The sequence below is a fragment of the Myotis lucifugus genome, unplaced genomic scaffold (assembly GCF_000147115.1).
Source record: "Myotis lucifugus unplaced genomic scaffold, Myoluc2.0 scaffold_27, whole genome shotgun sequence".
Lineage (NCBI taxonomy): Eukaryota > Metazoa > Chordata > Mammalia > Chiroptera > Vespertilionidae > Myotis > Myotis lucifugus.
In genome coordinates, this window is record NW_005871075.1 from 971,407 (window position 1) to 987,436 (window position 16,030).

Below are 16,030 nucleotides of genomic sequence, written 5' to 3' on the forward strand. Positions count from 1 at the left end.
AGAAAGAGTTAAGTCACAACAAAAAGTAAGTTTCACAGACCGGAATCTATGGGTGAGAGGAAGTGAGATGTACAGACAGACCCAGGACATCCCCTGAGCCACGGAGTACATCAACAACAAAAAAAGTAATTACAAAATGTGTACATCACAACATGCTTTTAAAGACACTTTGCATTGTGCTCACATTCCCTTATCAGTGGTTCTCAACCTTCTGGCCCTTTAAATACAGTTCCTCATGTTGTGACCCAACCATAAAATTATTTTCGTTGCTACTTCATAACTGTAATGTTGCTACTGTTTTGAATCGTAATGTAAATATCTGATATGCAGGATGGTCTTAGGCGACCCCCGTGAAAGGGTCGTTCGACCGCCAAAGGGGTCGCGACCCACAGGTTGAGAACCACTGCCTTAAATGTTGTTCCCAAAGGTGCTCAGCCTCTCTAGCCCAATCAAAATCTCTGAGGGGAGGCGGAGACAATTTGGTGAAAAAGACACGGGTGGGGAAGTGGGGTGGGGGCTGGTGAAAGGAGAAAGCAGCCTTCCAGTTAAAGGCCAGCCCTCAGTTTAAAGATCAGCTTCACGCAGGCTGGCCTCAGGCGAGTCAATGTCCGAGGGAGGAGCAGCGGCAGGGCGGGGCTGGCTGGCTCTACATGTCATTCAGGTCCAGCAGTCAGGTCCAGCCTCCTTTGTGCACAGAGGTGCTTCTCTTTGGTGCATTTCAGTTTATCTTCCAAATCACCAATTGTCTTTTCCAGCTTGGCTACCGATCTCTCAGCAAACTCAGCACGGTCCCTGCCTCCTTGAGTTTATCCGTAAGAATCTTTACCTCTTCCTCATACTGGTCTTCCTTTTGAGAGTACTTTTCTTCAGCAGCACTCAGACACGGCAGGTTCTGGTCCATCAGTCTCATCTGCTCATCCATCTCTCGGCAACGGGACTCTGCAGGCTCAGCTCGTTCCTCTGGGTTCCCAGTCTCCCTCAATAATCACCAACTTAGGAGCCACCTCTTCATACTTTCTATCTGCCCCTTCTGCAATGTGCTGAGCTTCTTTGAGTTGTATTTCCTGGAGTTTCAGCTTTTCTTCATCTTTTAAAGCTCAGTTTTCAATAACCTTCATACCGCTCTCATTCTCATCGGCAGCTTTCTCAGCTTCCTCCAGCTTTTGCAGGGCAGTGGCCAGGCGCTCCTGAGCACGGTCCAGCTCCTCTTCAACCAGCTGGATCCTGTGGTTCCAGGAGGCCACCTCAGCCTCAGCCTGTTCCCGAGCCCGCCTTTCTCCCTCCACTTCCCACTGGAGGCGCTCGGCCCTCTCTCTGGCATCATCGGCCTGTGGCTGCGGAACCTGGATCTTGCATTTCACCGCCTCAATGGTGGTGATCCCAGCCATGGTATCCACCCAGCTCCTGCTCCCGTTCAGTTTCCTGCCTCCTCCGCTCCACGCTGCAAAGCTTCTCAGTTGAGAAAATTTTGATACCACAATTTGACAATGATAATTCAAAAACCAAAACTGTAGGCCAATTTCACTAATACTAATGCAAAACTCCAAGTAAGTCAAATCCAGTAGCATATTAAATGATTCATAAGTAAGCTTTCTATTAAAACTATTGATGTGATTCAACAGTAGAAAATCTGTCAGCATAGTTCACTGCACCATTAAATTAAAATCCATGATTATAGCAATAGATGCTGAGAAAGTATATGACAAAAGTAAGCTCTTTCCTAACAAAAATTCTAATTAAAAAATAAAATTATTTAACATGTTAAAGTTTAAGTAATCAATAGTAAATACTACAAATGGTGAAATATTGTAACCATTCCATTCAATTATGGAAGAGAAAAATCTTTAATTATTGTTCATTCAAATTTGTTAGACTTCCTAGACAAAGCTTCAACACAATAAACTTAAATACCTAATACTATAAATTCACAAAAGTAAACTGAATTATTCTTATTTACAAATGAATAAATAAGTTAAATGGTGTTTTAAACTAAAATATTACCATAGAATCCATGGGAACCTATTTATACTAATAAAAGTGTAATATGCTAATTAGACTGGACATCCTTCCGGACAAAGCCATGGTGGCGGGGGCCGAGGCAGAGGTGGTTAGGGGTGACTGGGCCAGCAGGGGAGGACAGTTAAAGTGACCAGGCCGGCAGGGGAGGGCAGTTAGGGGTGACCAAGCAGGCAGGCAGGTGAATGGTTAGGAGCCAGTGGTCCCAGATTGAAAGAGGGATGTCCTAAACTAGGATCAGGCCTAAACTGGCAGTCAGACATCCCCCAAGGGGTCCTGAAATGGAGAGGGTGCAGGCTGGGCTGAGATATATATATATATATGCATGGATTTTGTGCATTGGGCCTCTAATATATATATTCTCCAGTGACTGGAATGACTGGTCGCTATGACAAGCACTGCCAGCAGCCAACTGGCCCGATCGGAGCCCCAATTTCCCCCCGCCCAACCTCCCACGGCCCCTCTCCCTGGCCAGCCACACCCCCAATCACCCCCCCCCACACACACCCCATCAGAGGTGGGGCCTGTAGGCCAACCTCCCGGTCCCTCCCCCCAGCAGCAGACCCTGATCACCTGATCGGGGCTGGGTCCCGGGCTGGGACAGGGAACTGGGGGTGGGTGGTGGCAGATGCAGGTGGTGAGGGAAGGAGGAGGGGGAGAGGTGGGGAGGAGGGGAACTCGATTGGCCCTGATCGCCTGCCAGGCCTAGGGACCTCACCCATGCACGAATTTCGTACACCAGGCCTCTAGTTGTTATATAAACTTAGCATGAGAAATCTCAAGAAGTCAGAGACTCCAGAATCCTTGAAATAATCAAAAAACAAACCTGGCCCCCAAAACAAAAATATCTCACATGTCAGACAATGACAGAAAGTAAAATACCAATGACTTAGAAAAAATTGCAACTGGGAGGAAGTGTATTTTACGTAATTTCTTACCAGTCTTATAAAAGAAAAGATAGGTAACTCAATAGAGTAACTGAATTTAACAAACTATTTACAAGACAGGAATTAAAATGGAAAATGAGCAACTAAAAAATGTTTAATTACACAAGTGGTCAGAAATATGCACATTATAACTGCAGTGAGATTCCATTTTTTAAACATTAAACTCATCTACAGTTAAAAACAAATAAACAAACTAAATGTAACATCCAATGTTGGTAGAAAGCAAGTTGCTAGTCTTTGGGAATTAATGCAGAAACATTTCTTAAAACTAAAGTACTATGACTTGTGCCCCTGAGATTTATCCCGTAGACGTAAGATGTACATGCTCAGCACTGGCCTTGGTAGTATAAACCTAGTATAATGCCTGCTGATGAAAGAACTATGAAATGTTATGTGACTGTGTAAAAGGATGTGTTGTGTATTTTTCAATGGAAAAATCAAACAGTAATTTAAAGTATATAATATGATTCCGTTTTTATATAAAATAAATCCTACATGTGTTTCTATGTTTCTGGGAACAAGAATAAAGGTGTGGAAATACCTATTAGGCTGTGTGTTTGTTGCTGTTGAATCTTTTCCTCTTTTAAACGTTCCTTACATTATATATTTTTTTAATTTTAAAAAGTAAAAAATCAGCCCTAACCATTTGGCTCAGTGGATAGAGCGTCGGCCTGCGGACTCAAGGGTCCTAGGTTTAATTCCAGTCAAAGGCATGTACCTTGGTTGCAGTCACATCCCCAGTAGGGGGTGTGCAGGAGGCAGCTGGTCGATGTTTCTCTCTCATCGATGTTTCTAACTCTCTATTCCTCTCCCTTCCTCTCTGTAAAAAATCAATAAAATATTTTTTTAAAGTAAAAAATCATACGGAAGCAAACAAAACAATATAGTACAAAATATACAAAGAACAAGCTAATTTTTGCCCCATCCCTTTTCTCTGATCCTTTTCACCACTGATGCCCCTCTGGTAACATTGCTAACAGCCCAACGTGTGCCCTTTCGACCTGTATCTTTGCTTAAACAAATACAAATATATACAAGCATATCTCAGACTAACGGCTTGCTTATTCCTGGTGAATAGTCATGCTGCACATAGGACTTGTGACTGCCTTTTTATCACTACGCCATCTATAGGGATATTCCTGATATGCAAGCTATATACAAGTGACACCCAAGAGGAGTATGTGTGTGTGTGTGTGCATGTGTGTGCGTGCGTGTGCATTTCTTGCCCATACCCCTCTGATTACTTCACATACACAATTTTAGTTGAGTGGATATATCACAAATGTTTGGACAAATGTTGGAAGATGTGTGTGTGTGTGTGTGTGTGTGTGTGTGTGTGTGTGTGTGTGTTAGCTTAGATTGATTTTAGGTTTGTGTTATTGTTTCTGTATTTTTACTTGTCACTCTGTGTCTTTCATAGGCCAGGCTATTAATGTTAGATACCTCAGATGAGTAGAAATGGAAGAGAGACTGTCATTTTAAAATATATTGTTTCATTTTTAAGATGAGTATTACTAGTTTTGTAATTTAGGTAATTTAGTAGGAACTAAAAGAAACTAAAAGAAAAATGAATTTATTTATACCGTGTACTATGTTGTTCCAAATTTTATTCTTTTTATTCCTATCATATTCCTATTATGTGATACTCTATATATGTGAAGAGTAATTAAATATTTAGAATGTATGTGAGAAATCCATCTAGAACAATGTAACAGGTTAATCAGAAATTGTGAACCAGAGGATGCTCAATAAAATGGCTTATTAATCCTAAAAATAATGAGACGAATCATTTGACAAGAACAACACACAGTACCAGTTTATGGATGTATGGTCCATTAGTTCATTGAATTAATCTGTCAACCTATAAAGTCAACAGGGAGAAAATAACCCATGCGTAGACTGTTCGAATGAAAGGATGTCTTGAAACACCAAATACCAGCCTGGATATACTACCATTAGCTTTGCATGTCTACAGCTTGCAAGCTTTGAATACTTTGAAACAAGCATACTTCCTTTGGGAAGGTCCTTTTTCGGCTGTTGACACTAAGGTACAGTGTGTGCCCTGGGTAGTGGGTAAGAGCGCAGGCTGGGAAGCGGACTTTCTGGATTTACATCCTAGCCCCACCCCTCACTCTCTGTGTGACCTCTGTGCTCCATTCCTTATCTGTGCAGCAGGGGTAGGGATAGCATTGAACTCAGAGGTAATGGGGAGGATTCACTAACCTAATATATGTAAAGCACTTAGAACGGTGCTGGGCACCTGCTTAGTGCCATAGAAGTGTGTGCATTATTATTACTTTTGTTGTTGTTGTTAATACATGGTTGGCTACCGTGCACTGGGCCAGTCTTCTGACTCAGAAGTTCCCTCCCCAGGAGAGCCCTCACCAACTCACCCCAGGGCATTCCCAAACTGACTCTCCTGGCTCGAGCATCAGTCTAAGGTGAACAGCAAAAGATTCTGAGAAAGACAAGAGGGTGATATTAAATCGGGGAATTGGCGGAAATTTAAACTATTTAGAAAGTTGGACAGTCACCATGACTCTTAGAGCTTCCTCTGGAAATTATTCCCCACCTTGTTCCTTGTCCCAGTTTCTTGCTTCTCAACTACCATGCATTAATTTTTTAACTAAGTGAAAGTAGTCTCTAAAATGAAAGTTAATAACATCTTAGCCAGAGACAAAAATAATCTAATATCGATAGAATATAGGAGCTTAATTTGAGATCCTATCATTGTATCTATTTTGGAGCAACTCGGTTGTTGGTCATGTGACTTCTATTCATTGGTTTATTATTGTGATTTGGTGTGTGTGTGGAGGGGGGTACATTTCAGATAGTTGCAGTAATTGTATGAATCTCCTGGTGAGTGAAATACAAGGATAGAACCATTTTTTCCTGCCAACCAACACCCCCTTCCAACCTCCCTCATCCTGAACTTGAAATGATCTTTTCTCTTCCACCTGTTTCAGTCACTGAGTCTCAATCTTTAGATTATCTCTTTCATTATATCTTCTCCATTCCTATCACCAACTCTCCTTCTCACTGATGTTACCTCATAGCAGGATTACCATCGTAGCTTCCTATCTTGATTTCCTGATTCCTCACCAATCCATTCTCTCTCAACACGAACAAGGCACTTCCTTCTCTCAATGTCATTTGTCTTCTCTTTTAAATTCTGACATGTCCAAAGGCTGGGACCATGATACAGTCATGGCTATATTTCCAGGTTTTAACTGTCTGCCCAGCACACAGCAACCGTACAGTCGGGGAATCTTCACTTTAAATTTGACTTCTGGGGCTAAGAGTGCTGTCATCAAGCTAAATGCTTTTATTTGACAAAAATGAGCTTCCAAGCCTTTTGGGTAATGTGAGCTTGTTTAGGAATCAGAGGCCTCCTTTGTTTTTGTCTCTTCAACCTTCTCAAATGTCTGCAGCATGTGCCAGGAGCAAAGTCTAAATCTCATGCATGAGCACTCGGAAACCTGTTCCCCAACTGTTAGAGACAAAAAGAGTCCCTGAAGAAAAAGTGTCATGAATATAATCTGATCTTAATTTTGGAAATAACCATTTTGATGAGTAATTTATGCAAAAAGCAAGTCTTACAAGTGAGTCATTTCTTTGGTAGAACAATAGGTGGCAGCAAAGGGGGCTAATCTTGGCTCCCCACTTTTCGCAGTAATTAAAACTGAAAATTGCTTTTTGTAGACCATTCTGAATCCCGTCTAAAAATTAACAGAATTTCTAAAAACTGGTGTGCAATTATATTATAAGGCATTCAGCTTTTGAAATAATGTTCCTAGGACAAATAGGCAGAGATGTGGATCTTTAAGAGCTCTTTAGAATGCTCCCTTTAAAAAAAAGTTACTCTTTGGTAGGTCTAAAATTAAGAAAATAAATCAATTGAATAGATGTTGGGCTTCCAAAAAGATGCTCACAGGACCTCTCTCTTAACATCAGCCAATTTTTTTCTTCCTACTAAGCAACCTGTCTATCACAGCAACATTTCAACGTTTTTTAATCACTAAATTTAATTGATTATATAGCTTCCTGTGTATTTTTTTCTAAGTCCAGAACTAAGTTTTTTACAGGAAATATTATATTTAAATAAAGAGCATTAAAGTTTTATACTATGTGAAAGAGTTTATCAGTTCTTGGAAAATGAAGAGTGATGGCCATTATCCTAATCATTTCAAAGGTTAAGGTTCACCTTGACATGAATTACCTGGGTAATTGACTAACTTGTTAATTTTATTATTGATGTGATTGTAGTTGTGACAACTCTTTCTTTTAGAGAAATCTTCCTGTCACCTGTCATTTTGTTTGCAGAGATGATTAAAGGCGGAGGGAGGCAGAAAGGACGAAGATCCTCTGTGCACCCAAGGCGGGCAGAAGGAAAATGAGGAATCCAATGTGCTCACTGAAGAAGCCCCAGCTGTCCCCGCACTGAGGACAGTTACAGACCACACGCTGGCAGCTTAGACTCCGGTGTAACTACTGGGATGGGTTTGAATGCTTTTCAAGTGGAATGGTCTTTTTTTTTCCTTTAAAGGAGGTCAACTGTGCTTTTAGAAACAGAACTTGCGGGATGGCCCACACACATTGTGTTGTTGTTTTAAAACTGGAAATGTGGAGGGGCAAAATTTGCTGGGTAGCAGAGGTAATTTCAAGAGGAGATTAGACTCACATGGGCTCTTAAATGTGCAATCGGTATTTTGTCCCCCACTCCTGCTAATGGCACCTCTCCCTGCCTCGGGCTTGTGTCCTCCTACATTTTCTTCCTACTCTTTGAAGTTTATGTTCAGATTCCCACATTCATACTAAATATAAATAACATAGGAAGGTAACAGCCTTAAGTTCAAGTTCTACAAATGTCAGGCTCCTAGCTCTCAAGTGGAGGGGGGCTCACAAGGCGTGGAGTGGGGGAGAGTTCAGGGCATTGAACTCCCATCAGGCCTTGTACTTGCTCCTTCCTCTGTTTAAATAGCAAGTAGCTATTTAAACCTGCGGCTACACACAGCTGAGACCATCCCTGCAGCGACAAAGAGCTGAAACCATCCCTGCAGCTACAAACAGCTGAGACCATCCCTGCAGCTACACACAGCTGAGACCATCCCTGAAGCTACACACAGCTAAAACCTGCAGCTACACACAGCTGAGACCATCCCTGCAGCTACACACAGCTGAAACCTGCAGCTACACACAGCTGAGACCATCCCTGCAGCTACACACAGCTAAAACCTGCAACTACACACAGCTGAGACCATCCCTGAAGCTACACACAGCTGAAACCTGCAACTACACACAGCTGAGACCTGCAGCTACACACAGCTGAGACCATCCCTGCAGCTACACACAGCTAAAACCTGCAGCTACACACAGCTGAAACCTGCAGCTACACACAGCTGAGACCATCCCTGCAGCTACACACAGCTAAAACCTGCAACTACACACAGCTGAGACCATCCCTGAAGCTACACACAGCTAAAACCTGCAGCTACACACAGCTGAAATCATCACAGGCGTGGCCATGATACGGGCCTCTGAGGCGAGTAACCTCTGTATCACTATAATGCACATCTGCAGCCAATACAATCAGGAAGCAAAACAAACAAGCAAAAACCAATCTCATAGATGCAGAGAATATATTCGTGGTCGCCAGAGGTGGAGGGTGGCGGGGGGGGGGGACGAAATCGGTTAAAAAGTACAAACTTCCAGTTATAAAATAAGGCATAGGCTGTGATGTACAGTGTGGTAACTACAGTATTTTGCCCCTTACTCTTGTTAATACTGTGTCTTGGATTTGAAAGTTGCTAAGAGAATAAGTCTTAAAAGTTCTCATCACGTGAAAAAATTAATTTTTGAAATGATGTAGTAAAACATGGTAACTGGACTTACTTTGGTGATCATTTTGCAATAGATACAAAGATCAAATCATTATGTTGTACTCCTGGAACTAATGTAATGTGTCAATTATATCTCAATAAAAAAACTTTTGGAAATTGTTTTAAAATGGTCTGAAGCACAGAGGTTCCCATATGGAAATCAGACCTTCTCTAACGAAGTGGTTTTCAGAAACAAGTGGTTTTCAGAAACAAGCTCACCAACAACACTGATGCCTCTGAAGACTTCGTGTCTCAGAAGAGAACATCTGGGCTTTTTCCTACGTGTGGGTTCCTATCCCACAGCAATGGCGCGTCCCAAATGGAGGAAACCCTAAAGTCAAAATGTGGCTTAATAACAAGGGCGAGAGAGCAAGTTCCTTTGAAATACTGAAAAGGCAATGGACAAAAGGAAAGAAGAAAGGAGAGTCATAATAAAGGAATTTTGTTGTGGGAGCAGGAAGAATCACACGCCAGGGCTGCCATGTCTAGCCAAAAACATGTGGAAACTATTCCTGGTCAGCTCGCTCTTGGCACCTGAACAATAACTGTGGATGTCGGTCACTATCGGGCCCTCCTGCCACCGGCTTCCGAACAGGAAGAAGAGGAAGCATCTGAATCGGGTTCCAAAGGGTGACGGCAGTGTGTATGTCCTCCCGTGTCTGGTTATCTCTCAAGGAAAATAAATCCGGTGCCACCTGGATCGCCACCAGGACAGGTGATGAGCCACAGATGGATGCGTGCCGCTCTCTGTTCGCGGGAGCTCTTGTGGGAAAGGAGAGATGCGAGAGCACGATTCTATCGCTTACAAACAGGAGCAGAGAAAGCACGCTGACGTACTTTTCACCGCAGATTTAGGATGCGTCAGAGCACACTGAGGTCTGCGGGAAAAGCAGTCTGTGAGACAGAAATTAAACCACAGCGTTGGGACATCTTTCAGCTCTGCTCAGTGCAAACAATCGGTCACAGTCTTGAACAGATCCCATCAATAAAGCAAAAATGGAAATGCAAGGGGTAGGCCAATGTCTCTCAGTGGTCAAGGCAAGGGTCCGCATTGAAAACATATGTGTCTTGGTTTGGAGAACCAGATCTCCTCCAAGCCATTCAAGTAGCTGAGACCTCCGGGGATTTCAGGGTGCAGAGAGAATATTTGTTGGACTCAGGGAACTGTAATTATGATAATAATTATAAATTATTATTGGATGTATATTAGGTGACTGTGACTGGGTTAAGCTTGTCATGTGAATTCCATAATTCTCACAAAACCCAATGGGATACACCCCAGAGGTCCACAGTTATGGACCAAAACCCTTGGGGAAAGAATGAATTTTGGAATCCCAACTGTTTTGGATTCTAGAAAGACAATATGGTACATAGACCATATATTTTGTAACCCCATTAGAAGTGTTTTTAGAGCAGGATACTGAAATCAGACGATAATATATACAAATTAAACCATATAAACATTTACACTAGAATAATTGCTGTAAATCTTAAAAAATATTTTCCTTGATATTTTGGATTTTAAATTTGTGTATGAAGATTTTGGACCCAGTTTTTCCTAAAATTTATATCTAACATTAGTATGGTACATTTGTCACAATTAATGAGCTAATGTTAATATAAAATTATCAACTAAAGGTCACACTTTATTTAGATTTTCTTAGTTTTACCTTATATCTTTTTCCTTTTCTGGGATATCCCATCACATTTAGTTGCCATGTCTCCTTAGGCTCCTGTGGGATCTAATAGCTCCTCATACTTCCCTTGTCTTCGATGACCTTGAATTTTGAGAAGTGCCAATCAGGCAGCTTGTAGAATGACCTTCAATTGGAATTAGTCTAATGTATTTCTCAGGGTAGGACTGGGGTAGTGAGCTTAGGGGAGGAACACAGAGGTGAAGTATTGTCATTATCACATCATGTATTGGGTACATACTATCAACATGACCCATCACTGTTGATATTAACCTTGACCATGTGGCTGCAGTAGTGTTTGTATAGTTACGCTTTCCACTTTTTCCCCTCTCAACACTCACTATACCAAATCCACATTTCAGGAATGGAGAATTATATCCCACTTTACCAAGGGTGGAGTATCTGTGTAAATTATTTGGAATCCTTCTGCCCAAGAGATTTGCCGAGTCTCCTTTATTTACTATTCTTTTAATCACATATGGATTTGTGGAAGTTTATTTTATACTCTGGGTTATAATCTAACATTATTTTGTTTATTTTGTTTAAATAATTTCAACTTCGGTCTTTGGGAGTTCTATCAATAAACTCATCTTATCCCCTGCCCGAACCCTAGAATCAGTCATTTCTTAATGAGCTATGATCCTTTTACTGAAGAATGATATTAGGAACCAAGATCTAGGTGTTCAATGTGCTCATTGCTACCAGAGGATTTCCAGGGCCCTTGTTTAATCTTTACCTCCAGGAAGAAAGAGGAGGTATCTAATTTTTAAGTCAGTGTTCCCCAGAATTTATAAGACGAGAAATACCAAACCTATGTGGGAGCTGATGACACATACCTAGAATTCTGCACATTATCCGCATGTAATGCTGGCATAGTCTCTTCCTCATATCTTATTTTCCTTTGCAAAATAAATATTAATGCAATAATTTCTGCTTTCTCAGAGAGAGACAGAATGATAGATCTAGTAAGAAGCCACTATTAAGGAAGAAGAAGCCTCTAATGACGGGACTAAAACAGCACAAAATAAATTCTCACAGGAGACCTGAACCACTCAAAACTTCCTTTGTGTGATACAAAACAGTGTGCTTTGATGGTGGGACATGGGAAGAAGCTAGAAGAGGCTTGGGGAAAGCATGCTATTTTCTTCCCTTGCGAACAGTTCCAGTGACTTAACATGTGACAAGCTCTAAGTTATTATCCAAATGAAAATGCCTTTCTGAAGCATGGCATGTCTGCAAGTTGTAGAAATGACAGCCAGTCCGAGAAAAAGCTTTTAGCACATTCTCAGCGGTAGCTGAACATGAAATGCGTGGCCTCTGTCTGTTCTGCTGAGAGGTTATTAATGGAGACCTGCGGTGTGATTATGTTATTTTTGAGGGTGAAGGAGAATTTAGCGTGTCTTTAGCCTTATTTTGCTTCAGTGTTGCTTATATCCTTATTCTACAAAGGAACCAAATTTAAAATTCACAGAAATGCATGATGCATAAAATCACGATGTCATAGAGGATCAAAACCAATTTTGATGTTTTGGAGAGTAGAAAATAACATTTAGGCAAAAGTAGATTTAACATATGGTATCTGAATTATGATATGGGCAAGGTAGCTGGTTTTGTTGTAATGTACCCCACGAATCACAGACGGACGCCTCAAGAAGTCGAATTAAAGAGTCACATTTATTGCAATCCGGGACTATGAGGGGCCATTTTGCTTTCCCAAATCTCATAGTCACAAGATGGTCGCAGCTCCAAGGTTATATAGGCAAAAAATCACAGAGGTATTGATTACATCCCAGGGTTTGGAATGAGGAACCTGGTTCGCAAAAAAAAAAAAAAAAAAAAAGTTTACAGAAGCAGAATTAAGCATGTTATCTAAATTACAGTTTGGGGTCTAGACCCCTTGGGTAACCTGGGTTAAACTTAGGCATGTTATCTAAATTACAGTTTTGGGTCTAGAGCCCTCTGACCTTGGGATAACTGTGCTGTCCTTCCCAGGTAAAGGAAAATGTGCTTTCTAAGACCAGTATGACCACAACCCATGGGATATTCACATTACAATCAATAAGGCATTTAATTGAATGGGATGATTTATATAACTCAGAAAATCAAAATAACTTTTCTATTGTTAAGCCAAACAACAGGATTAGAGTTAAACTACGGTTTCTAGCTGAGATGGTTGCTACCATACTTCAGTTTGATTTGTGAGAAACAAGTTCCTGGCCAGCAATGCAGGCCCAACTTCCAAATGTTCTCAAGATCTGGCCTGTCACAGAACACGCCACACCACTGAAACGCTAGGACTTGGACTTAAGGCACCAAAGGCCAACTTGCGTACTCTCAAGTAAGAGAAAGCCACTAGACAGCTTCTTGGAGCCGCCACCCAGAAGCCAGCTGACTCAACACTATTGAGACAATCGGTGGTGTTATTACCAGGTCAAGCCCTTCTTACCAACATAAAACAAGGAATTCTAGAACGTCCAAATGGGAATGCATGACACACACCAGTCCTTCCAAGTTTAAAGTGCAAGATCAGTGGCACTGCATAGAATATAGGATCTGCTTATTAACCTGCTTTGCTGGAAGTTTGCAGAAACAAGGACATTTTGCTCTGAAATGACAAAACTGCTGATTTCAGGATAGGGCTGTCTCATAGGTACTTTCCAAGTCATTTTTCAGAGCCCTGGCTGAGTGCCCCCCATGCTGGAGATGTGACTCAAATAGGGAACAAGGCTGATGGCTGTTGCTACCTGCAGGCTCTTTCCTTGTCCTGGCTGCTATGCATCTGAGAGGAAAGAGATTAGAATACCATCAAAATTAATGGGATGCTATTTTCATGTCAGCAGATACAATTTCATGGAGGGTTCATAAACAACTGCCCTAGTGATGGGTTATTGCAGGTCGTTGAGTCTGTACAGCTTGTCATTCAGGACGAGGCCCATTTCCTGGTCATTTCTGTGTGCCTGCTGCCTTTCCTGGTGGCTCATCTGGAGAATCACCTCACTTCATAATACTTAAACCAACCAGGCCTGGTAAAAGCAGACACTGAGATTTGGACTGTCATGAGAACGGCATTACTTATTTTTTTTGTCTTGATTCCCCACATCACAAACAACTCGACATATTGTGACAGAGAACCGGAATAAATCAAGCAATGCTCAGGAAGTTTGGAGTCACTCTTTATTCACTGTGGTGGGCTCAGAGAAAATGAATTCAAATCCTAAGCAAAGCTACAAGCAGAACTTCCCTTTTCATTAAAGAGCCAGCCCGATGTGTGCTTAGTGGTTATCTCGCTGGTGGCCTTGGAAACCACACAGTTCTATCCAATTAAAAAATGCACCTGGCATGGCATTGAGAGTATGGGCGTATCTAGTCTCTGGCCTACAAGGTCAGCCTGCTAAGTTTATCTTCCTCATTATTCAAGCAGGCTAGAAAGCAAAGTTATTTTTTTTTTTTTTAAGAATTAGAGGCCATCTAAAAAAATAGAAGAGAATTCCAAACAGTAGTTTTACAAAATAGGGGTTAGCCTTCTCAATATCAGCGGGTTTCCTGTGGCAGGCACTATTCTAAGTGCTTTGCATCCTAATTTACTGAACCATCACAGCAAACCTACACGGTTCTACTGTCACCTTTACACAAATGAGTAAACTGAGGCACAGGGGCAGGAAGTAACTTGCCCAGGATGCTGTGGCTGAGCCCTGATCTGAAGTTGCCCAGCTGCATGTCTGGAACTGGGCTGCCAGTCACCCCCACATCCCTCACCAGCCTACCCCCCAGCTACTCAAGGTGCAGATGAGCTTGCAGGAAGATGCAAAACTGCCCCCCCTCAAAATTTTTGGCATTTCAGTACCTAAGTAGCTTATAACTCTTGATTACTACAGCTGTTTACCAAGATCCACTTTGCTGATAATCAACTGAGATTTCCATCTGTTTTTATATGTTTAAAATAAATCCCTTCTTAAAACATTCAACTTTGAGAATTTCAAATGCCTCTAGTAATGTGAGCTAGATTTCACCTTCTAAGGATACTATTTGTAAGCAAAGTTGCTGTCCATCCACCTGGAAATCCTAGAATAAAATATTCAGACATAATTAAGTCTTTCTGCGTCTTTATTGTATGCGTCTAAAACACAATTAAGTACTTTTTGCTGCGATGGAGAGAACAATGCCAGCTTCCATCATAAGCCCGGCCTGGCCCAGCATTCAGGCAGGTCAGCAGGCTCCGGGGTGTGCTCCCTCCTCTCCTTGTGAATTTCTACAGGAATGAGTGCAATTCCCTTGAAGCCTTCGCAGCACTGAAACCTCGCTTCTGCTGACAGCCTTGGTGGTCCAGCTCTGTCTTTGGCTGTGGTCGCTGTTGTTTGCGCAGGGGCAGGTCTCTGCTGCCTCCTTCCCCCAGGCCCAGCCCTGCACAGCGGGATAGAGGCTGCGCCAATGGTCAAAGGTCCCAAGGCTTCAGCAGACCTGCTTTCAATCATGACATGCCTCCCGCGTCACAGTCCTCGAAATCCTCTTGGTCAGGTCCTCCTTTGTCCAAAAGCTCTTTGTTTGCTGATTCATTGATTCCCTCGGTCAACAAAGCGTTCTCAGGCGCTGCGGGTGGCAGGCGCGGCCCAGACACCGCGGAGCCTTCCCGAAATTAGCCAAGTGTCCTCCAGCTGGAAATCGCGCAGGTCTGGATGGGATTAAATACGAAGAATGTCGGCAAGGCCTTCTGCGCCTGGGGCATGGCTGCCTTAGGAACTGACCCAGGCTGCCCTTCCCTCCTGGCGAGCTCCTTTTCAGCCCCGAGGCCCCATCATCTGTGGGAACCAAAGAGGAACAACTAGCGAGCACAGGGAATTGGAGAGTGTGCGGACGGGCACAGGCGGGGGATTGATTTTTCTTAACGCTGTATAGAAAGCTTCGCAGAGGCGGGTTTGATCGTTTATATTTGACCAGAATGGAAGGAAGTGGATGTCACAAGTAGACAACAAAAGAAAGGGCGCCCTGGGCTCTGGAGGAGGTGCGTGGCCGTCCAGGGGGAAATCAGAGGCGCGTGCCCTGCCCGGGGGCTCTCGTGAAGCTTGGGGTACACCTGCAAACACCTTTCTCCCCTCTTCAATGGGGTGGGGAGCTGGGTCCGCAGCTTCTATGACCCCCATCAAATGCAAGCTGGTTTCCTTCCTCCTCCATAATTCTCGGGGTCCTTCTCGCATCTCAGCGCCTCCCCCCGCCACCCCCCCCCCCCCACACACAGTAGTAAGAATTGTATACAGAACACCCAAGAACGTTAAATTAGTACTGCTTCGTATCTTTCGTATATACGATTTGTTTTTTTTATTGTTGTTTATTTTTTTTTTTTTATAAGAACCCAAAACTCTCCACCCTCCACCCCCTCACCTCCACCCATAAATACCCATCCCCCCCCCTGCTTATCAACGACCACATGCCCCGGCCGGGGCGGTGGGGCGGGGGTGTATATTTTGGGTGTGTTTTTTTTTACCCCCCCCCCCCTCCT

The 16,030-nt window shown here is 42.7% G+C and overlaps 1 pseudogene; it reads right to left on the reverse strand.

The window, feature by feature from the left end:
* Positions 1-646: 646 nt before the first annotated feature.
* LOC102440874 lies at positions 647-1,388 on the reverse strand (annotated as a pseudogene).
* Between the last annotated feature and the right edge of the window lie 14,642 nt (positions 1,389-16,030).